This window comes from Calidris pugnax, unplaced genomic scaffold (genome assembly GCF_001431845.1).
Source record: "Calidris pugnax isolate Ruff unplaced genomic scaffold, ASM143184v1 scaffold24, whole genome shotgun sequence".
Classification (NCBI taxonomy): Eukaryota; Metazoa; Chordata; class Aves; order Charadriiformes; family Scolopacidae; genus Calidris; species Calidris pugnax.
The window spans coordinates 12,364,195-12,386,575 of record NW_015090922.1 but is presented as its reverse complement, the minus strand read 5'-3'; the positions used below and the strand labels follow the sequence as shown (position 1 = coordinate 12,386,575).

The following is a 22,381-nucleotide window of genomic DNA, read 5'->3' as shown; positions in this document are numbered from 1 at the left end:
GCAAAAAATTCACGGGCTCTTTTCAGTTAATTGATGACTCCAGACCTTTAGGTTTTGAGCCCAAGATGAGACCCTGCCTATATACGGGCTTAACAAACTTAATCAAAACTTTCTGTTTCTTTTTTCTTCTTTTTTTTCTTGCAGTGGGAAGCTCAGAAGAGGTGAGGAGGAGAAAGGCAGTGCACCACAAGATCGTGCACTCACTATTTCCAGCCCCAGCGCTGCAAAGCTCAGCAGCTCAAACCAGCCCCAGCTGAAGGCGATCAAGCTCATCAGCCAGACCTTTGGCTCCCGCCTCGGCACAGCTCCGACGAGAGGGACCCCGGCGCTGCTGGGACGCGGGACATCACAGCGTTTTCCACTCGCTGTCCCCTTCGGCTGCTCCCTTGGCTTGCCAGGAGCCCCGGGTGTCCCGGGACCGGCCGGGGAGCCGCGGCTCGGCGGCGGCAGGACAGCGGCGGCAGCCCCGCCCCGGCCCGGTCCTGCCCTCCCGTCCCCTCCTCTCCCGCCCCGGGGCAGGGCAGGCTGCTCTCGGGGGCAGGTGGAGAGCACGGGCAGTGCCAGCAAAGGGAAACCGTTCCTGGGAGCCTGGGACAAAGAGACCTTGGAGAGCTTCGGGACGAGGCAGGGGTGAGTGATACCGGCTTCACCACTGTGAAGTTAATTTTACTTCATTTTCGTCTGTGTAATCATCCCAGAAGAAGCATTACTCAGATAAGAAACTGGTAATAATTTGTGAAGAATGATTTAGAAATTGCAGTTAGGAGGGGTGAGGTGGGATGGAGAATAAGAAAGTGCCTTTGTTGAACTGCTGCTCAGCAGTACCTGTGAGCTCAGGTGTGCTCCCGGCCACCCTGAGCCTGGCAGCACGGGTGTGGGGAATGGGTGTCAGTAAAAGCAGATGGTGGGACTCCTGCACTCCTGGTTTTACAGAGCAGTTTGTCTGTGGCACAGAGTTAGGTGCAGTTCTGCTAGTTGTGTAAAGGGTTGCTGTTCCTGTGGGTTGGATGGTTTTGCTGCAAGTCATGTTGGAACTGGTTTAAAAGTTGGTACTACACTTGTTACCAGTCATGAGTAGCTAACTTCTAGGTATGCTGCATGTACTTGGGGTTCAGGCAAACTGGGGCAAAGAGACATTCAGGTCTTCTGATACCTTCTTTTAGATTAACATAAGCTTTGCTGGAGAAAAAGGGTTTAGGTTCTTCCTGCTGCCTTCAGCTTTATAAACTGTTTCATGGAATGAGATTGGCTCCCAGTTGCATTACTGTTATGAGAATGACTCCCCAGTGTGCAAAACTCAGGTGTAAAAAGTGTGTGGTTTTGTATGCAAGCAGCTCATCTTTCCCCCACAGTGGTGAGAGGTGAGGCCTAAATGGGTAAGTGCCTGCACCTGGGATGTCACCAATCACAGCCAGGTGTGGGCTCAGCCTCCTTGGAGGCACATCACACCATAAATCCCAGGCTTCTTATCATCTTCCATTTTATTTGCAAAGACCCAAACTCTTTGGCCTAAATTACAGTAATGTTCTTGAATTACTCTTTTGTCCGTGCTTTGGTTGTAAAAGGGCTGGCTTTCACACGTGTTGCATCTTTAAAAGCAACACACTGTACCTCTGCAGAGATGCACTGTGTCTGCATAAACAGCTGTGTTCTTGGCTTTTCTTAAAAAAAAAAAAAAAGTTTGTAGTACTGTTGTTAGGTTAATTAACTCTGCACTTTTTGGGATTCCTTTTTTCTTGTTTGGAGCTGGGGAACTATAGTTGCTTAGCTCTTTGTGGAGCTTCTTCCAAACTACTTGAAATATCCAGCCTTGGGTGGGTGTTACTGAAATGGGCATTTGGCTTCTTAAAAGCTATGATCTCTTGAGGTCTGTTGTTGCTTTATTGTTGTGAAGAGAATTTTAAAAGCCTGCCTTAGTGCTTTCTTCCAAGGCCCTTACCATGTAGATGTTGGGAAAGGGCAGATTTACACTGGATATTAGGAAAAAATTCTTTACTATGAGGGTGGTGAAGCACTGGAACAGGTTGCCCAGGGAGGTGGTTGAGGCCCCTTCCCTGGAGATATTCAAGGAGAGGCTCGACGAGGCCCTGGGCAACCTGGTCTAGTTGGGGGTGTCCCTGTTGACTGCGGGGAGGTCGGACTAGATGACCTTTGGAGGTGCCTTGTGCCCTGGACGATTCTATGATTCTACAGCCTGGTCCAACTTTCACTGAAACCAGTGACAATCATTCTGTTAACCTCAGTGGTAGCTGGGTTAGCTGTTCTGGCTTGCAAAAATACTCAAGAGTATTTCCACTGTAGAGGCTGATGGGATAGTACAGTTATAAAAGCCTCATTACCGCCACAAACCTTTCCAGGTATACGCACACTGGGCAGCAACTTTGATCTGAGTTGTTTGGTGTTTCCCATGGTGGTGTTCTGTTGGCAGCAGAAGCTGTTGGAATGTTTGTTTGGGGGATTTTTAGTACTTCAGTGAGGGAAGCAAGAAAATAGTAACTAATAGAATTTTAATTTCCATTAAGAAACCCTCTACCCCAGCATACTTCTTGTGTGTGTGTGTTCTGCTCCCAAAAGTCTTATTGCTGTTGTGAAACTTCTGATATCTTTGAGGGCTATACTTAATGGAGAAAAAAAAATTGAGTGTGTGACTTCTTTCACCAGCTTAGTGAAATCAATGAAAATTGAAGTGCAAACTTTAATGAAATTGGTCACCAGCATGAACAAAAATGGCTTCATGTGAATACTTCTGAGAGAGGGTTGGAGAAAAAGGATGAGGTGTATCTCTAAGATGCTTAGGGTGATTCTGGTTGAAGGAACAAAATTCACTGGACTCCAGTTTCTCCGACTGGGGTGCATGTGTCTGTGGGCTTTGCCACCTGTAAGGCAGAAGTAGATGAATCTCACAGGTGCTGAGTGTGATGGTGTGCAGCTGGAGTAAGGGCCCCAGCAGGACATTCATGTAAATGAATCAAGATCTTGTTACTTAGATGAAGTGGTACCATGCTCACAGCTGTTCCTCCATCCCTAATTTGGTGTTTTCTCCAGTGCTCCTGAAGGGCAGCCTGCCTCTGTCCCCTGTCTGCTCTGATACAAGCACTGGGTCCCTGAAGCCCTGGGTGCTGCTTCCTGCACATCAGCTGGTGGCTCTGCCTTTAGTGTAAGTAGAGATAAATGGCCTGTAGGACTTGGGTTATTTCCAGCCAGGCTGTCTTCTGAGTGCTGAGGGTAACCACTCAAAATATGGTGTCTCTCCAAGGCCTGGGAACCACCACCAATCAGCTGGTGCTTAGGCTGGAAGTGCTGGTATCAAAATGATGTGTCTAAAGCATGGAGGGGTTGGAAGCAGTGGGAATTAGTATAAAGTTTTGCGTCTTCGTAGAAACTAGTCCACTTAGTGGCAAGAAAGAAGGTACTGGAATGTATTTTGGATCTGACTTTTCCAAACAGCCTTCATTAAGGATTTGAAGAAACGTAGAGAAGACTCTGGTCTGGTATAGTTTTCTATCCCTAATTATTTAGGTAGTAAAGCCTCTGTTTAGAAGGAAAAGCAGAAAGCAGGACTGGGATAGTCTAGCTGGCTGATAGGTTGTTTTGGTTTTTTGTTGTGTTTTTGCTGGTTTTTTTGTTTTTTTTAAAAAGCCTAGAAGACCCTTTGTCTTTGAGGGGAAAAGGCTATATAACTTATAAATATTTTAGTTATTATTTTTGCTGTGCTGGTATACAGTCTTGCAGAATCTGTGTGATTGCCTTACCTTTATCTTACTGCTGGTGAACTCAAGTAAGGAGAAGTGGTGTTGACTGCTGTAGAACTGATGGTGTATTTAAAGAATAGCATAAAGAATAGCTTAACTGCATACTTTTTTTGTTGGACTAGATCCAGGTGCAGCATGCTGCCTTTGTCATGTCACTTGTAAAAGGGAAATAATATTTCCCTCCCCTTTGAAGCTTACAGGAGGCTAACTTGTAAGTTTTGACATGTATCCAGGTGGCTTTTTTGGTGAACGGTGCTATTTAAACACCAAGGCTTTCGAATACAGGTGTAGCAATAAAGCCCTCTGTGACTCTTCCCTGGTCTAAGACTGCCCTCTCTTGGACATTATCAGTTGCTGCACTGGTCGCAGAGGGACCCTTGCATCTGTGCTTTGTAACTGACCCTTGCTTTTACATATTTTTAAAAATGTTGGTCGTCGTTTGAACTTGAAAGTTTCAAAATTATTCAAGACACTCGCTGCTGTGTTCCCCTTGGGCAGACAAATCTCGTCTAGGTTAATTTTTTTTCTTCCCATTAACCTCATTCCTGTAGAAACGTGGGAGGCTGATGGATGACTAGAGATAAAACAACTTTTCAAAACATTTGCATAAATCTAGCAAGGGTGGAGTTCCAAGTTGCCAAAAGGACATAGATGACCAAACCTTGCCGAATTTTTGGAGGTATTTCAAAACCATAAGAAATCTTGCCCTGTGCTACTATGCAGCGTCGTAAATCTCCTAGATGATTATATATGACTTTGAATCTTATTCTACTTAAATTTTTCAAGTTACATCTTCTTAGTAATCTGACCAGGGCAACAAGAAGGTATATGAACTAAAAGTTGTCTTTGGCTAAAATAATGCTGAAACGTTTGTTTAGATTTAACTTGACTAGCAAGTTAGGCTGGTAGACCTGTTTTTACAGCTTCATTCTGGTGCCTAGAACAGAAGATGTTTATTTTATTTATCTGTCAAGGTTAAAAAAATTCTCCCAGGCGATTTAAGGTGACACAAACTTGGTGTGGTTGGTTTGCAGAAAACTCTCCTATCTTGCTGTTAAAGAATCTCTTGATAGATTTTTGGTGAGTAATTTATTGTTTGTTTTATGGAGAAAACTTATTTGAACATTTCTGCTGGCCTAGGAGCTTATCCATTTTATTTTACTACAATGTTCCTATGGAGTATGATTTTATTTATTCTTTTTCCCCCACTTCAGGCGGTATCTTGAGCCCAGAGGAGATATTCTTACCCTGATCAGTGTTCCATTTTGGCCAAGCCAAATATGCCCTTGACACCGAGAGTAAACCAACAAGTGGTAGATAATAAGACTTGCAGAAGAGAGACAATCCAGAGCCGTGCTGTAGGCAGCTGGGTAAGACTATCACAGCTTAAATTGTTTCTGCTTAACTTATTTTCAGGGATACCCTCTCAGTGTTAGCCCACCTATCACTGGATTGAGAAGTGAGGAGGGCCAAATTACTTCTTATCTCGTCTGGGGTCATGTTATTTGTCACTTCTTAATAGAATACTGGAAACTTAAGATCGCCTGAGCATGATCTTGTGTCAATGTCTAGGGTGGACAAGAATTCAGACAAGCCTTTGGCTGTCATGTATTCCCAACAGCATTCTTCAGCTCACTGAATTGGTATCTGTTGTCAGTTCTGCTACAGCAGTTCCAATGGAGAAAATGCTTTTGCTTTTCAAAGGAGAACAAGGGAAATAATTGATCAACTCTTGTTGGCTCACCAAAGTTGTAGCATCCTTCAAAGATGTCTAACTAAAAGAAGGATATTCTGAATTTCTGTCTCTGACAAGACTAGCTTTTCAAGGGTAAAATAAGTTATCTTCTGTGTTCCTCCTGTGCAATGAACAATCTTTCTGTCTATCAAGACTAGAAAATGTCCAGTTTTTGCTTTCTTTGCACAAGCTGATGTTTGTTCTTTCTGGAGCCTGTAGGGGGTGGAAAATTATTATGACCTCAATCCTTAATTCAGAGATGATGGATTTGTAGCCACTGTAATAGCAGGAGTTTTAAGAGCATCCTTCCTGAAGATGGTTTAGATTTTAAGCTAGGGTGGAACAAATCTTTTAAGATAGGTTTTTCTAACACCTGGCTATGATCAGAATTGTAACAAGTGCTGTTCTGAATGGATCCAGTCCAGAACTACTGCTGTAAGACTTGGCTTGGGTTTTGAATTTGTATGTGGGCTTCAGTTGCTTGTAGCTACCATGGTATTTCAGTATTGAAACTGGAAATAACTAGCTAGTCAGTTGTCTGTAGTGTTTAACACACCTCACTGCATTTTAAAGACTTGGCCAGCCTGTAATGATTTATATAGAGATCTCTGGTGTTCTTCTGATGTTTTCAAATCCTAGGGTTGTGGCTTCTAACCAGTGAGGTCTCAGTATATTTCAGGTGAGGCATGAGGCTAAACTTATTCGCTTGTCTCCTTTGTTTGCTGGAGAGGAAAATCAGCAGCACAGATTCTACTGCCCTACTGAGGCGTTTAGTCTGATGTGACTGTATCAAAGTCCTTCTTTTTCCAGTGCCCTCTGCAGTTTGATGTGCTGAAGCTCCTGCTTTTCAAATGAGCTGCGAAGGGAGGAAAAAGAGGGCATGGGCCCTGCAAGCAAAATTTCTCATACTGCCCAAGTAACTCTTTTGCTCTTGCCCTTCCAGCAATGAACCTCTTGTGTGAGACACTAATTGCTCTTCCCTCTCAGTGTAGTTTTTCATTCACAGCCCCAGTAACTCTCTACAGGGTTATTAACATCTCAGTTTCCACTGCTCCTCCACATCAAGATCCAATTTCACTATAAATGCAGATGGATACAAGGAGAAACAGGGAGAGGACAAGGAGGTAGCAGCCCAGTAGGGACAGCAGCTGCATGGAGTGGAAGACTTGCTGGGAAATATTGTCATTTGGTATGTCTCCCAGAGCAGTCTTTTTTTTTCCTTATTCCCTTTTGCAGTACTGGGGCAACGTGTAGGTGCTTTTGACCTTCTGAAGAGCAGTGTCCTCTCTGTCTCCTATATGGTGACAGAAGAGAACATGTTACAGGGGTAGAAAGTAGTTTAGTTGGCCAGTGACAACTAGGCTCCTGTGAAACTCGTTTGTTTCACTTGTTACACCTTGGTATCTCTGCCCTCAGGGGCTATAAAGAAGATTTCTGCTGTGATTTGAAACTGCAGGGTTCCTTGTCCGAGAGAGCAAGTGAGGGAGATCCAGTGTCAGTGCAAAGACCGGTTTTTATAAAAACAGAAAAAGGCAGGTCAGAGAGAGGGATTTCATAGTGGGGTGCAGCTACAGATAGCACTGTGAGATAAAATGCTCACCAGTGAGAGCAGGCAGCTCTTGGGTTCTTGTACGTGCGGACCGATGGCTGGCTTCCTGCACAGCCCCTTGTGTCTAAAAGGATGTGGCTGAGCTCTGGCTGCAGCTTGTCCCTCCATGAGGTACTGAGGCTGTCCTTCCCTCACCACTGTCAGTACTCCTATAAGAACCTAATATCCCTGTCTTTCGAAATGGGATTGAAATCAGGCAGCTAGGTTTAATAAGGGAGAATAAAACCCAAACCCCATCTGGTAAAAGGGGCAAGAAGGACAGCAGAAATGACTGAATCTGCTACTTCTACCTCAACAGGTGTGGTAAGATTTTTATTTATTTTTTTTACAGCTCAGTTTTTTGCATTATGGATCTTTTTTAAAATCTGATGACCTATTTTGATGTCAGATTTCAGGTAAAACACATTAAAAGATACTGGCTTAGGACTTGGCACAGTCGTGTTTCACACATGATATAAGCAAAACACTTCTGAAGAGTGGAAAGTATTTACTTTTCTCCCTCATCGTCGGCTCTGTCTCTGTATCAGCAACGTAAGCCACCAAAAGATGAGTGGAGCCAATGATGTTTGAACCCAATTGACCTGTGATCCATTTCCCTCCTGGTTTGCCTACCGCAATGAGCCTCCATTGTCCTGACCTTGTGTGTCTAAGGCTGGCACAAGGATCTGGAAGAAAAAGACTATTTGCAGTGACCAGTGGAGAGCCACTTCTGCGCTGGTTGACTGGCTGCTACCAGCCAAGAAGTGTCGTAGCCAAGTTCCTCCTTTGCTCTCCCCAAATGAGGCATGAATTTGAATGTAGTTCCTCATCTCAGCTGCTAATTCTTAGGAATTGAGTCGAGATATTGTTATTGGAGAGATTTCCGCTGTGTAAAAGTTAATTGAAGTTGGCTAACAGACTCAAAAACAATAGCAGCAGACGAGATGAACGGACTGTAAAAATATACTTTGCTCTTTCAGAAACAGAAGAAAAAAAACCTCAGAGTTCAGTGGTCTGGTTGTAAATATTCTTTTTTTCCCTATACTGGAAGTTAGCTGAGAAATTAAACCCGTTTGATTCTCCTGACATAAAGGCCAACACAGAACCAAGACTGGAAATTTGTGGGAAAGTTGAAGCATCCCCTTTTCTGCTCGGCCTCTGAGGTAGTTCCCCAAAAGGTGGCAGTCTCTGCTAGCAGGAATGTGTCGCCCTCTGGTAGATGGATGCTTTTCCTTAAGGTTCCTTCAGTTTTGTGTTCTGCATTGGTGGGGTGTTTTTCCTTCCCCTCCTCCCCCATAACCTTTATCTTTTGAATGAGACCAGCAGCCTGTATATTTGACAAATATTTGTCTAGCATTGTAAATGCATACAGACTTAAAAATGACCTTTGAGTTAAACCAGAGCAGATTCCCACACAAAAAGGAATTAGTTTTAGTTAGGTTTTTTCCTCAGTTGTATAAACAGAAATTATTAGAATGCATGCTATGAATGCTTCATCTCAGCATCTGTTACTGGGCTTCCACAGATTTTTAAAATCTTGTTCCCTGAAGACTGCCAAAGGCCTGGACCTGTACTCTCCAGTCAGAAGAAAAACTTCCTGACTTCTCCAGTGTTTGCTTGGTTTGGGGTCAGATCTGAAGAACCCAAAGCTGTCCCTGTGTCATAATTCAGACCCTGTGTAGCTAGAACTCTCTTCTTATCAATGTTGTTCTGGTGGAGCTGTATTTTACTTCCTGTCTGGACCCTACAGCTCCTCAGGCTTGGTTATTCCTGAGCTACTGCTAGATCTGATGGTAGCAACAAGCCTGTGGATCCCCTTGCAAGATTTGGCCAGTGGTCATTACAGGACTAGGGGGAATGCAGTTCATACCCCGATGTTTCCACCACCCCCACCCCGCCCCATCACATCCTTACACACATGATTTCCTCATCTATTTCTATAGTCCTCTCCTGGGAGAACTCAATGAATCTAAGGAAAGGAATGGAAAATGTCTGAAGAAGCAGCTAATTCTGCCCTTCCATTTGGGGACAGAAACACAAGTTTACCTCTTGGGACACGCTCAAAGACATGTGCTGGTTGTTGCTTAAAAACAAATGGAAAAACAGACTTTCTGGAATGGATATTTTGGACTTAGGAGCCTGGCAATTCTATTTCAGGCCCTTTTAGAGGTAGGGATAAATTAACAAGGGTATTCTAGAGACACATTCACTGGGACAGAGCTGTTCTACTGTGCAGGCACTCTAAAGTAGCGTTGTCTTTAGAGCGTGACAATTTCCACATCAGTCTGGTTGGAATAAAAGGATCTTCGTATGAATAATAATTCAAACTAGCATTGTAGCAATAGAAATTTCATTTAACTAAACTGTTTATATCAGTGAGTCTGTTCTAGGAGTATCTTTCTCTTTAAAAAAATACATTGGATAACAAATTTGACTTATCCTTACTCAAAAATTACATGACTTAAAATGAAAACCTGGATTTCGTTGTGGGCGCTGGTGATGATTTTTAGTAGTTGTTGGTTTTTTTTTTTTACTAATGGATTTGTCTGACAGTCCCTGAGGAACTGATGGGTCCAAAATCCAGATGCTCGCCTCACTACTGATTTTTGGAAGAGCCTTTGGTTCCACTGTTGCCTGCATTGAGCCTTCACACAATGGGATGAGCAGTCAAAAGTCAACAGCACAGAAAAGGGCTAAGGGCAGCTCCACATCAGAAGAGGTAGATTAGAACTAGAGAAGATTCAGATCAGAGCAACAGTCATTGTCAAAGGCACCGAATATCTTGTGTACAGCAGCAAATAGGCTTGGGACTTCCTTTCTTGGAAAGAAGCCACTGAGAAAGGATGAGCAAAAGTCTTTTGATGCCACAGCAAAGATGAAAAGGAATTAGTTGTTTGCTGCTGCTTATAATATGAGATCCAGGGGATGTGAAAAATTGTAGTGGGTTTGAGATTTATAGTAACGGGCGGTGGTTTGTAAGCTCATCTAAGCTGTTGATGGTGTAGAGGTGCTAGAAATTCACATTGGTTCAAGAGTTCTGGGTTTAAGGAGTATAACAGGAGATCTGTAAATTGTGTTGACCCCAGCAGACTAATCTGGTGAGGTGTTACCACATGCTTGTGGTAGTCCTACATTTTTCCTCAAGCATCTGGTATTTGCCAGAGCTGGAAACAGGCTAACCTAGACTGCAGAGACCGCTGTGGCCAAAAGATGTTCCCATCCACTATGGATGTTGTGATTTTTAAAATTTTTTTTTAAATGCCGTAATAAATTATTTTCAAGTAGGTAAGAACCAGTCTGAGAGTCAAATCAGTGTGGTCTTTAAAGCTTTTCTTTCTTTTTAAGCAATCATGACTTTTAAGTAACTTTCCTCCTTTTAAAGAAATATTTCACATACGTAATAGGAAATTAGATGATCCTATTATTTCACAATCAGTGTAGAATTTGCTTCCCTTTTTTTACCCTCCCCCCTCTTCTTGGCTTGGCACACTGCAATTCCTTGCTAGGGGCCAGATTCTGGGAGATGAATGTCCCAACTCCCACAGAAAGTTTCCTGGAGGCATTTGGCAGAGGAAAAAACACAATTTTTTTTTCTATTGGAGAGGTTTTTCCTTTGTTTATGTTTTCTCTTTCTTCTTTCTTCTTTTTTTCTTTTTTTCTTTTTTATTTTCAACTGATCACATTCTGGAGCATTTGTTTTGCTCATGTCTTGATTAAACCAAAAAAGGGAAAAGAGAAAAACAAACAAATAAAAAACCCAGCTAGCTGGTTCCTCCCTTGTGGATAGAAGTACAAGATCCCTGTTGGCCATGCACACATTGTAGAGAGTTACTTAAACGCAGACAAGCTGGCACTATCATCAAAATCATTCATGAAAGTGTTTCCATTAAAGTTTTTCAAAACTCTCCTTTCTTTCCCAGTTAGGTTTGTGTTTATTTTTGTCAGCTGGCAGTTGACACTCATTGAAACACTGGAAACCTACTTGATTAGGTGCTATCTAAGCTTTCTAGGGTGGTGGTGTAGTCAATCTTTCTCCCAAAGATTTTTGGTTTAAGTTCAATAAGAATGTCCCTTCTTTACCAAAACAAAATTTTAAAAAGATCCCAAACCAAACTAGTCCAGCCTTAAGTTATGAGGCATTAATAAAGTTACATAAGTATACTTTTTTTAAAATTTGTTATAGTTCTATAATCTACTAGGGAATAAATTTCCTTATCTGATTAGGAAAGGAATGAATTTTAAATGCACATTGCTCTAAAATAGACCTGGAGTTTTAGTTTCCTTGGATCTCTGTTGCAAAGATGTTTGGATCAAAGCTTATTTCTTTAATGACAAATAAATTGCGTTAAACACAATTATATGCCTTTCATGAAGATTCAAAGACAGAGCTTGTCAGCCATGCAAATATTTTGGTACATGCATTACAGGTTTCTTTTGGGCTGGGCAACTTCTAATTTAATTTAATAAATGAGTGGGGGAGAATCATATTTATAATAATAAAATCACTGTTTCAGAAGAAAAGACTAGGAGCCTGTTTACTGCCTTCAGTGGGCTTTAGATCAGAAACAAAATTATCACAGTTATCTCTAATGCCCTTAAAATTATTGTAATAGGCTTCCTTTTCTTCTCTTCAGTATCCACGTGGAAAATCTTGTAATCTCTGCTAATTTTGAGGCAACAGTTTCCCTGACTTTATTAGAGGTTTTCCAGAACTGCGTTAATGAAACAATGAGACATGACAGGTTGGGTGTTATGGTCGAATAATGATCTGCCTTGGAGGTTAATGGCACTTGGCTCGCAGCCTTCTGGTAATAGGCAGTGTGTGCACTAACTGCCCAGGTGTAGCGTTATTAATTCACTTTGGTTTACTCCAGGCTGCATGTGCATCATCGAAACATTCAGCCCTTCATTCTTCAGTCCCAGCGTAGCCTGGTGTTTGAGGAGAACGGCAAGATTTTGCCAAATGAAAGTAATGCATGTCAAAAAGAGGGACTCATTCTAATGGGTTACCCTGTGGTCTGCAGAGAACTGCCTCCTGCAGGAGGGGTAGGAGCAGAGACGGGGTGAGAGGAGCCTTCCTCTTCCTCCTCCTTCTGGGGTAGCAGATCACCCAGTGTCAGGCTCTATCACCCGATGCAAGGCTGTGGCTGGGCACAGACATATGCTTTGCTGTCCCCTCTCCACTGGCCCTGTTCTCCTCAGAAGATGATAGACTGGGCTGTGCCACTTCTGCTATACGTCTTGGGAAAGCTTCAACTTTGACAACTAAGTCTTGAGGACAAAGGGGTTGAAAGGCTGTGGGAAGCCAGCAGGAGCGCAGTCTGATGCCAGGCCTCCTTTTTCCCTGGCTTGCAAGCTTTACAGGGGGATTCATTTCAGGTGTGGGTGGGAGGGAGCAGGGGTGGAGGCAGGGGCAGCAGCAGAGCGGGACAGGACCGCACGAGGCAGTACATGCTTGTGAGTGACACTGATGGGGTGGGGATGTATGTCTGCGTGCACCCAAGCTGTGTGCGCTCACAAGAGTTACGCTTTTGGTATTTGAATGGTTGTTGTTACTGCAAGTTGAGGTAACATGAATAGCATATATGTAATTAGCTCAAACCTGGGGCCGGGGGGGGCATTTTGTTTGGCTGAGGTGAGCTCCTTCTGGAATAGGAAGAATGCCAGTGACTTGCGAACAAACTGTATATATAATTTCCTTAAGTTACAGTTCAAATCCTCCTCCAAATCCTTTTGCTGTAGTGAAAATAAGAAAATTGAAACCAAACCACCTACTCATTATTGCATTAACACAGCCAAACAGGCCTGAGGGTATGAAGTAGAGCACTGAGTACACGCTGCTGGGTGGGAATGACGCAGATGCTGCTCTTGAATGAGACACCACTGCCTGCAACTCTGATTTTGTGAGTTACTTAACGAGCCCAACTGCTGCCCTGCATCTGGTAGAAAAAGGGCCAGAAGAGCAAATTCAGATCTGATTCTCACCTGATGAATTTTGCTTGTGGGTCAACAGGCTTGGGACCCCAGCATACATTTCAGACACTGCAGTTGTCATCACATTGAATATGTAAAGAATGAATATTTCTGTACTTTGAATCAGTTGCTTAACTAAAAATCACTTCCAGTGGGAAACACCTCCACTGTTTGCTGGCAAGGGGATACAGCAATGCTATATATTTGGTTTGATGTTTGCCTAGTAGAGACTTTTCTTCTTGTGCTGTGTTTTTTGTTTTATTAGTGTTCAAAATATAAGTTTTTCTTAGCAGTTGTATAACTAGACTCTGTGGTGAAGCTGTCCGGTGATAAAAATCGCCACTTACATGGGAGGAGAAACTATGGATTTATAGTGTAAAATAAATCCCTTAAATGTGATCCAGAAAAGGATAGACTGCTGTTTTGGAGTGAAGAATATTAAAATACCATCATTGCTGTATAATACCTCCTGGCCCAGTTTTCTCTGCTGAAACTTCAGTTCCTGGAAAGAGTAAAGGTGTCGCTCCTGCGAAACTGCTGCTACACTGTTCTCCAGATGCACCAGTGTCTGAAGGGGTGTCCCTACACGAGACTGAAATCTGCAGCCTCACCACGTGGGAGACCAGGTGTGCTGTGGGATGGAGGGGGCTCAGGAAACCAGAGCTCTATTTCTGGCTTGGTCAAGGACCTGGTGTATGACCTGGGGAAAGACATTTTGCCTCTCTGTGTCTGTGTTTCCTTTCCTGTTTATATAGTCTGCACGCTCTTCATGTGGAGTTTTCTCTGTCTGTGATCAGAGTTAAATGTCTACTTCTCCTCATCTCTGAAGGGCTATGGCCCTTAACATCTGCTGGTAGATAAATGAAGATATGCAGAGGTCCATCATGACCATGGTGTGGGATTTGCTTGTGAACAGCAAATATATCTGCTCTTTCCTGTGAAAAATAGGTGGTTATTTCTGTCATGACTGTTAAGTTACATTTTCCCTGGTTAAATTGCCTTGATCTAAGTTCCTGAGAATTATTAATACAGTAGCCACCACTTTTTTTTTTTTTAAAAAAAGTCAGAGTGGACTTGAGAAGATAGGGTGCTGAAACAATGATTTGTTGCATATAGGTCCCTCTTGGTGATTAGAGTACATCATGAAACATACTTATGGTATGGAGTAGTGATAACAATTTATATGCAAATAAAAATAATTCAGAAAAAGGGTATGTTGTTAGGGGAAAATACATCACCAGTGGCCTGAGATAGGTGAGGCTGCTGCATGCCCAGATCCAACCAGCAGTGAGGCTGACAATGTGTTCCTAGAGAGTAGTAAAAGCAGCATCCTGCTCCACTCTGGCTGAGCAAGCTAGAGGTCCTCTAGCATTGTTGGACGAAAATAGATATATATTTTTGGCCCTGGTCTCCAGTAGCCAACTCCCCCGTGTTTTTGCCCCTAAAGACACCCCTGGCCTCCAGGCTGGTTCACCTCCTCGTGGGTTAGCATTTGCACACTCACTCCATGGACACACCAGCCCTCACACCCATGGCCTGAGTCCAGTAGCTGAACTAAAAATCCCATACGCACATGCATAATAAATAGAGTCCCTCACCCAGAAAAAGAGTTAAAAATTAATTTAATAAGAAGATAGTGAATGGCCAGACAAATGTTCCAACCACCCAACTGGTTACACGTGAGCAGCATTTTAAATCCCCTTACCTGTCTATTTCCCTGCACTTGTTCATCCCCCTGTCACCTAAATCCACCCCTTTTCCCACCTCTGGTGCCTTCCCTAAACACCCCATAGTAAGTCTTGTGTCATCCCAAAATATTCTTTCCCCGCATCCTATAGTATGTCCCGTATTCCTGTGCAGCAATGCAGCCATTCAAAAGGTGCTCTAGTATTGACCTATCTTGCTGGATTTCATGCCTGGATGCTGGGGCTGAGGACCTGCTGGGACAGCCCTGGAAGGGTTTCAGGCAGGGTTTCCCTTCTGAGTACTTAATTTGTGTTCCTGCCTGCCCCTGTGCTTGTCTGGGCCTGTGGAGATTGGGTTGTGGTGGGCTGATGGGTCCTGTGATGGGCTTGGAAATCACCAGGACAGGATATTATTTTGGCTTCCCCTCCTGCCACTGTCTCTCTGTGCTCATTTGGGCACATGCAGATGAATCTTTTTTTTTTATCGCACAACCTAACACTCCTGAAGCTTTCTTTTTTGCTTCATAAATGGCTAGGAAAATGTGAGTAAGCAGGAAAACCCAAATCTCTAGTTGGCTAATTCGTGGCCACCCAACATGCTTAATGCCTGAGAAATGCATGCATTGTACTTGTCAAAACCATATAGCGAAACCTAAGGCAAAACAACATTGCTACTTTTCGTTATTAGCGATTCATCTCTTGCTTGCTATGTTTTTTTAAACATCATTCTTCAGACTGTAAGTACAAAACCCTAATTAGTAAGCAGAGCAGATACGGCAACTTCAAAAACAGAAATCAAGCAATAAACCCTGAAGCAACATAACCACATCTTGGTTGTCACTAGCTTGTTGTAGAGGCAATAATGATATACGGAAGTGAATGGCTTTGTGGGAAGATCAGATAGAAGGCATTTATGAAGGTTAACACAATTTCTGCACAAAAATTGAAGGGCTTTATCTGATGATGATGTGGGTAGCAGACTCCTGGTTTTGCCCTTGTGGCAGGTTGGGTTGCTTATCCTGCTGGTTATTTGTCAGGCTATTGTCTGTAGCTAGGTGAAAGCTAGCAGGTTCCCTCATCCACTCCTTATCTACTTACCAAATTCTTCTACAAGCTATCAGCCTTCTTGTCAGTCTGGGCAAATGTCAGACCTGAAAACAAGTCTGCTTTTTACTCTCAAGTTCTGCAGAAATGGCTTCTTTTGCAAATAAAAAAGTAAGCTGTAAGGAAGGCACAAATTGGGAGTCTTTCTTTTCTGTGTGATGCTGGGTGGTAGTTGTGTGTTTAGTACAGAGCAGCCTTTTATGAGGAATTGTTTGCTTCAATTTGAGCAGGCTGAGCACAGGGCTGTGACTGGTCAGAGTTTGTGTGAGAGTTAGGTGTGGAAATGTAAAGGGATTAGTTGACTGTAAGCCAAAATCAGATAGTATCTCGGGTCTTGCCCATGCTAAAAAAAATTGCACAGCCCAAACTACTCCAGAGAATAGTTCTATCCAACCCACAAATACAGTTGAACCAGTACTGCTAGCGTTGTGGTATTTTATATTAGAGTATCATTCCCATATACGAATAGATAAATGATACTGGTAGAAGATACTTAAAGCTGCTTCTGTGTTGCTGTACCAATGGTCTCAAACAAATACACTTTCTCATTGTCACAGTGACTGCCTGGTAACCAGGGAGGACCTTGTGTGATGGCACTTTGCACATGTGTGTGTATCAGTATGTACAAAGCCTAACTGCAGTCCATAGACTTCCACGGGACTGATAACAGAAGGAGTCTTTAAGTGAAACCCACCCCAGATACAGTGATCCCCCTGTGCCTTCGGTGGGAAAGGAGCCGGGGGTGCTGTGCGGGCAGTGAGTCAGCCTCTTCAAGGAGCTCTCAAAAGGGATGAGCAAACACGAGGATCAGGTCAAAATGGGTTACTTGGGGAGGAGCGTAAATTAGAATCACAAAATTTGGCCCTGAAATATAATCTGGAAGGAGAAAACCATATTAATAATAATACTTTGAGGCACAAAGGAAAGGAGGAATAGGATCAACAGCTCTGCTGTTTCTTAAAAAAAAAACAAACATAAACACCACAACAAAAACCCAAAAACCAAACCTTTTAATTTTTTTACTGAGATTATTTTCCAGGTGCAAACACTAAGAGAGTAGTTAGAGCAACTCTGTGAAGTGCCCTGGGCCAGAAGGCTTCTGTTCTCTCCCCAAATGGGAATTATTTATATTGTTCTGAGCAGTTGTAGACTAATACTACAATGTTTACCCTTGGAGAACTTGTTATCTGTGATTATCTGGGTAAAGCAACAGCACTTCAAAGTGAAGATAAAAACATAGATAAAGATTTTTTCCACCTGTGACCCTATTATTCTGTTCTATATTTATTATTCTGATCAGGTAGCTTCTAATTTCTTTTCCCTTCTTCTGATAAAATAATTTGTAGGTTTAATTGAGGTTTTCTGAACTGAAAACTGATGCCTAGCACTTTTTTCTTTTCTCTTTTTTCCCACGAGAACCTCTCACTTTGTGGTTGCTTGAGGAAGTTGACTTAAGCAATTTAAAATGTAGTCGTGGCTTATTTAGAAAGAAACACTGGCCGTTGACACAAAAATATATGCCTAAATATGCTAACAGGTGCAAGAGCATGTCTAATCACATGATGGCTACAGGAAACCTATTAACCATAGTGTTTGGGTTAAAGACAGGTCATGCTGATAATTAAATACAGAAAGTCAAACTTTTTGCTATATCTTTTTCTTTTCTTTTTTCCCCCCCTCAGTTTTCCCTGTTACTCCCCATGCTTACAGCTGGAAGTTGAAAGTTTCTGTGTTGTAGAGTTAGTATGAAAGGTTGTGACACTGATTAAAATCAGTGACAGTCATAGCTGTAGTAGGAACAGAAATAGATGTGTGAGGTTAAGCAGATGTCAGCGTTCATTATGAACTTTTGAGCTCTTTTAGGTTTCAGGTCACAGCTTCCAAATACTTTCTACATACTGCTAAAATAAAGCTCCTGAAAACATATTGTGAAAAATCTCAAGTTATTGTCCCACTGTTTAGAGATTTCCGTTCAATCTAGAGGCCTTATGTAAGGCACCATTTGGGTTTTGTTTTTTTAGGGCTAGCACACTTTTCCTCATTGTAAGGAGAGAGCACACACGCACACAAAATCTTCGGAGTAGATTTCAAATTAATTAAGGAGAGCTTATTGTCTATACTACCTATTCTATCAGGTGTATAGTCTGAGCATGTAGGTGTGTATATAGCCCATCTCAAAGCCCTCTAGCAGTAGGCAGTGGAGCCCTGGTGGTAACATCTATAGCCGTGATCCCAAGCATTTCACACCCTTGATATAGATGCACTTGCGGGTTGAAGCTCTGATGTGCAAGGTACCATTTTACTCTCATGGTTGTTTTTTCTCTTTTTTCCCCTCCAGTCATGACTTCTACATGATATGAATTACCTGAAGGCTGGTGCCATCTTGCCACTGTACACAATATTGAATCATCAAAATGTATTTATGAAGCGTGCAACCTGGGGCTGAGCATAGTGACATTTCTGTTTGAAATCTACTTCTTAAGAATGTTTAGGGAAAAATCCCAAACAGCCTTCTCCAGCATCAATCCTTTCCTGGCAGGAAGCACATATGCCTGTCTACAGCAAAGGCAGTACTTCCAAGAGGTTAGGTCTGCTGTGTCTGTATAGTGGGGCCAGTCTTTCAGTAGCAAACAAGATATAGGTGATTCTGTCCTACAAATGGGAAAAGAAGCCTTTTTACTGTGTTTATCTTCCTACTGGTTAGAAGCCTTCTTACTGTGCTCATCTTCCCTCATCACCAGCAGGGTAATGTGACACGGAGAGCAAGATTTTTCACTTTCCAAGATGCCTTCTGACATGGCGAAGCGACTTCTTCCCTGTCCGACCTCTGTCTGCTAATGACTAAATTCAGTGCACCCTCAGCTCTCGGTGTTTAAACCTCCATCTGCAGTTCGAACATCTTGATTAGTTAGACAGCTTGTGCTACCGTCCACACTTTGAAACTCTATAGCAGGTAGGAGTTACTGGGTTTTCCCCTTAGCATTGTAACTGTCCTACATCTTTCAGTATTATGGTGGTAAATTGATGGTGAGGTAAAATTAGTTAGAAAATCTGAAAGTTAAACAACAATGCAAAATCTGTAGATTTTTGTTTCTACTGACACTTCTTACATGCAAGGTGGGAGCACGTGAACAGCAACTCAGTAATGTTCTAACATTTGTTCTCAACAAAGCTCTTACAATTTGCATTAGAAGCCATTTCCCCGGTATAAAAACGCAAACGCAGTAATGCTGCAGTAGACACCTAACCTCTGGTTAACTGGATTCTGAAGTTGCAAGTGCTTAACCTGAATGTTGGTAAGGAGTGACGATGCAGCAATTAAGGGATTGAGTTCAGTTTGTTCTGCCACAAATTTCTGCTTAGCCTTTGGCATGTTCCTTAGACTCTCTCGCTTTAGAGCACATTATCTTGGCTGGCAAGCTGTCTTAAAAGATAAGGATAATGTGAAAAACCCATGCCTCGTAGTTGAGTGGTCTGTGGTTCTTCCTACCTGGTCTGTGGTTCTTCCTACCTGATTTGTCACCCACTGACATCTCAGGAACTCATCTGTGTGTAGAATAAACCTTTATTATAGAAATATAAAATTTTCTACTACTGCTTTATTCAGCAATCATTTTTCTTCTCCTGTTCCTTCCTTATGTTGTTTAAACAGTCTGATTTATCTAAGCTTGGTCTGTTCACCTGATTATTTCAGTATATTTAAGCACTTTTCTAATATGATACTTGTTTTCCACTGTAGGTAAATAACACATGTCTATGGTAGGTATCTTCAGAATGTTCCCTGGAGGCTGAACTAACACGTTTGTTTCTCTGGAGTCTCCATACCCTACTTGTGGTCTCTGCTTGAAGTTGCAAAACCCCCATCCAGATCTGCCCACTCCTGATTGCATTTATTTTTAATTGTAGAGCTGTAGGAGGAACTGTAGATAAGGGGGCAGAAGAGTGACTTAATACTGTGACAGCTTGTTCTGCAGTAGTCTCTCATGCCACAAGCCCATTACCATAATTGGCTGGAGAAAGTACTGTGGAAGTTATGGGGTCTACATTTTAGTAAAGGCAAAAATAAATGATATTTTGTGCCAAGTTTATATCAAGGATGTAAATGTAATTTTTGTTAGTTGAAAATAAGGGTGGTAACAGAGTTATCAGGAGCTAGAAATAGGGCTGATCCAGGCAAATGACGAGTGGAAAAAAAGTATTTGCATTGCAAAAGGCTGCACAGTTCTCTGCTGCTCAGCACAGTATTGAATAAAGCTGCAGCAGATGCAGTGACATCAGATCTGTTCCTCAGAGAGGACGATGCCACCTTCTCTAGTGAGCGACAAGTCTTAGAGGAAGCAAAAAGACTAATTTGTCTGCAGTTTAACATTGTCTTTTCTTCTTATATAAGCTTTAAAACGGCTTCTGTCTGCAACAACTGCAGCACCTTGGAGACAGATTGGAGGCTAAAAACCAGCATGCCCTTCGTGCTCTTGCCTCCTTGAAGGCAATGCAGCAAGTCTGAATCGTCCTGAACCGAGGAGCCTGTTACCCTTGTGAACAGAGGCGCTGTGCTAATACAGAAAAGTCAATATAAATGCTGAAGGGCTCATAATGTATTTGGCCTCCTATAAGAGGGAAGGTATTTTGTTACAAGGTGCACAATACAGCTTGGTTAAGCAATGCATGTGAGCCAAGAGGCCTGGGGCAGGTGATCTTGTAGATGTATGAGACACCCAGTGAGCCTGAATGTGGCCATCTGCATGGGCATGAATCAAGTTCACCTGGTTCACTGAATGTGAATCGGGATTGAGACATGACTACTAAAAGCAACAGATGTATCATAAGATACTAAAGCCAAAGTACAAAAAGTATTTGAGCATTGCTATGGTTCTGTTGACACAAGAAAATACCTTTGTGCTCTACTGAATCCACGCTATTCCACAATTGGAGGCAGAATTGAAAGCCATAGATTTACAAGATCAGTATCTGATGTCCTTGGTCCTGTTGAGCTGCTATTTTGTTGGCATTGCCCAGTAAAATATTTATCTTCTGGAAAAAAAAATGGTTTTCATTTCTTCTCTGAAATACCAAACTTCCATGAGATGGGCTATATGTTTGGAAATAATTAGAAAAACACTAAATAGGTAAAGAGACAGAGCAGTCTGAAATACCTGAATTGGAAAGAGGTAACAGGAGTTGCTTGTAAACTGGAATTTGGGTGTGGTTCTCACATCCATGCTTCTTTTCTGTTTAAAGCTATAGCAGGGTCACATAGGTATTCACCTGTGTCTTGTAGATATACATAATAAAAATAGCTTGAGAAGTATTTTTCTTATTTCACCCTGACAGTAACATTTGGGAGAAGAGTTTAATAATGTGCTCTTCAAGTTTGTGGCCTTTAAACACTCATTGTGAATATTGAAGATGGAAGAACGTTTTTACACTTCATAATGAAGAATATTACATTCACTATCTTAGTCTCTAAATACCTTGTCATATTCAGAAATGACCGCTGCTTATTCTCCCTTTTCCTCTCTGAGCTACATTGAAGTGTCATGCTAGTGTAAGAGATAATACAGACTTCTGCTTGTGAGACTGAAATTTACTACATTTTTATATTTTAGCTCTAAATTAAGTGTAATAATAAAAAAAAAAGGCTTGTATGCTTCTCTGACCAGAATGGAATAAGTCTTTGCTCAATTCTTCCATGCTTATGGCAAACCAGATATGATCACTAACGAAGTATCCACAAGGGTTTGGGGACATTTATAATCACAAAAAGACATTGCATATGAAGACATTCTAGGATCAGTAAACAAAAGAAGAATAGAGAAACTAATTTCAGTGGTTTATAGAGTTGAAATACCTTGTAAGATATGAGGATCCCCAGTGGGTACAGGAGTGAACGTCACTCTCAGGCATGATCTCTCCCTATTCCTAGCAAACCATGGTTGCAGTTTGTGAATTCAACCCTGAAAAAATCTTGAACAGAATGAAAAACTCAGGAGGTGAATGCTTCAACATTGCAACTCCCCTAAATTTAAGAGAGGAAGTTAATGTTCATACTTGATAAGAAAGAATACAGTTTTACAGTAGAGCTAGTAGGTCCCTACAGTAACTCTGTCTTAGAGCATAATTTTCACAGGACACATAGGAGAGAGTTGAGTTGGAGGGATGGGAAGGAGGTAAAAGCATTGCCAGAGCTATTTCTTTACATCCTTTTGTCCCCCATTAGCAAGGCTATGTAAATGATATAATGAATAAAAACAAGGACAGTTTTATGGAGACAAGGTACCCATGAATTCAATACAAGACAGGCAGCCTTTAGCCATGAACTGTGACTGACATTTGAGCCTGGGTGATAGGATCACTTTTGACAAAGAAGAGCTCATGTTCAGAAAAGATGTGAAGAACTTGGATGGAAACCTGCTTACTGGGCAGGAAGCCATGTGAAAGAGGGGAATAATTTCCAACTTGCTTATTTGCCAATAAATGTTAAACTCTGTAACACAACGTTATTGCCTGTCTGGCAGTTTCTTAGCAGTCTTAAAAGTTCCCTTAC

General features: G+C 42.1%; 1 long non-coding RNA gene across 2 annotated transcripts in view; it reads left to right on the top strand.

Annotated features, from left to right (window-relative positions):
- The first annotated feature begins 469 nt into the window (after positions 1 to 469).
- The window catches only part of LOC106893141, a 60,812-nt gene continuing 38,900 nt past the window's right edge, over positions 470 to 22,381 (top strand). For both annotated transcript variants that reach the window (XR_001412999.1, XR_001413000.1), the window contains exon 1: positions 470 to 630. This is a non-coding gene — a long non-coding RNA (uncharacterized LOC106893141). The remainder of the gene's footprint in view (positions 631 to 22,381) is intronic.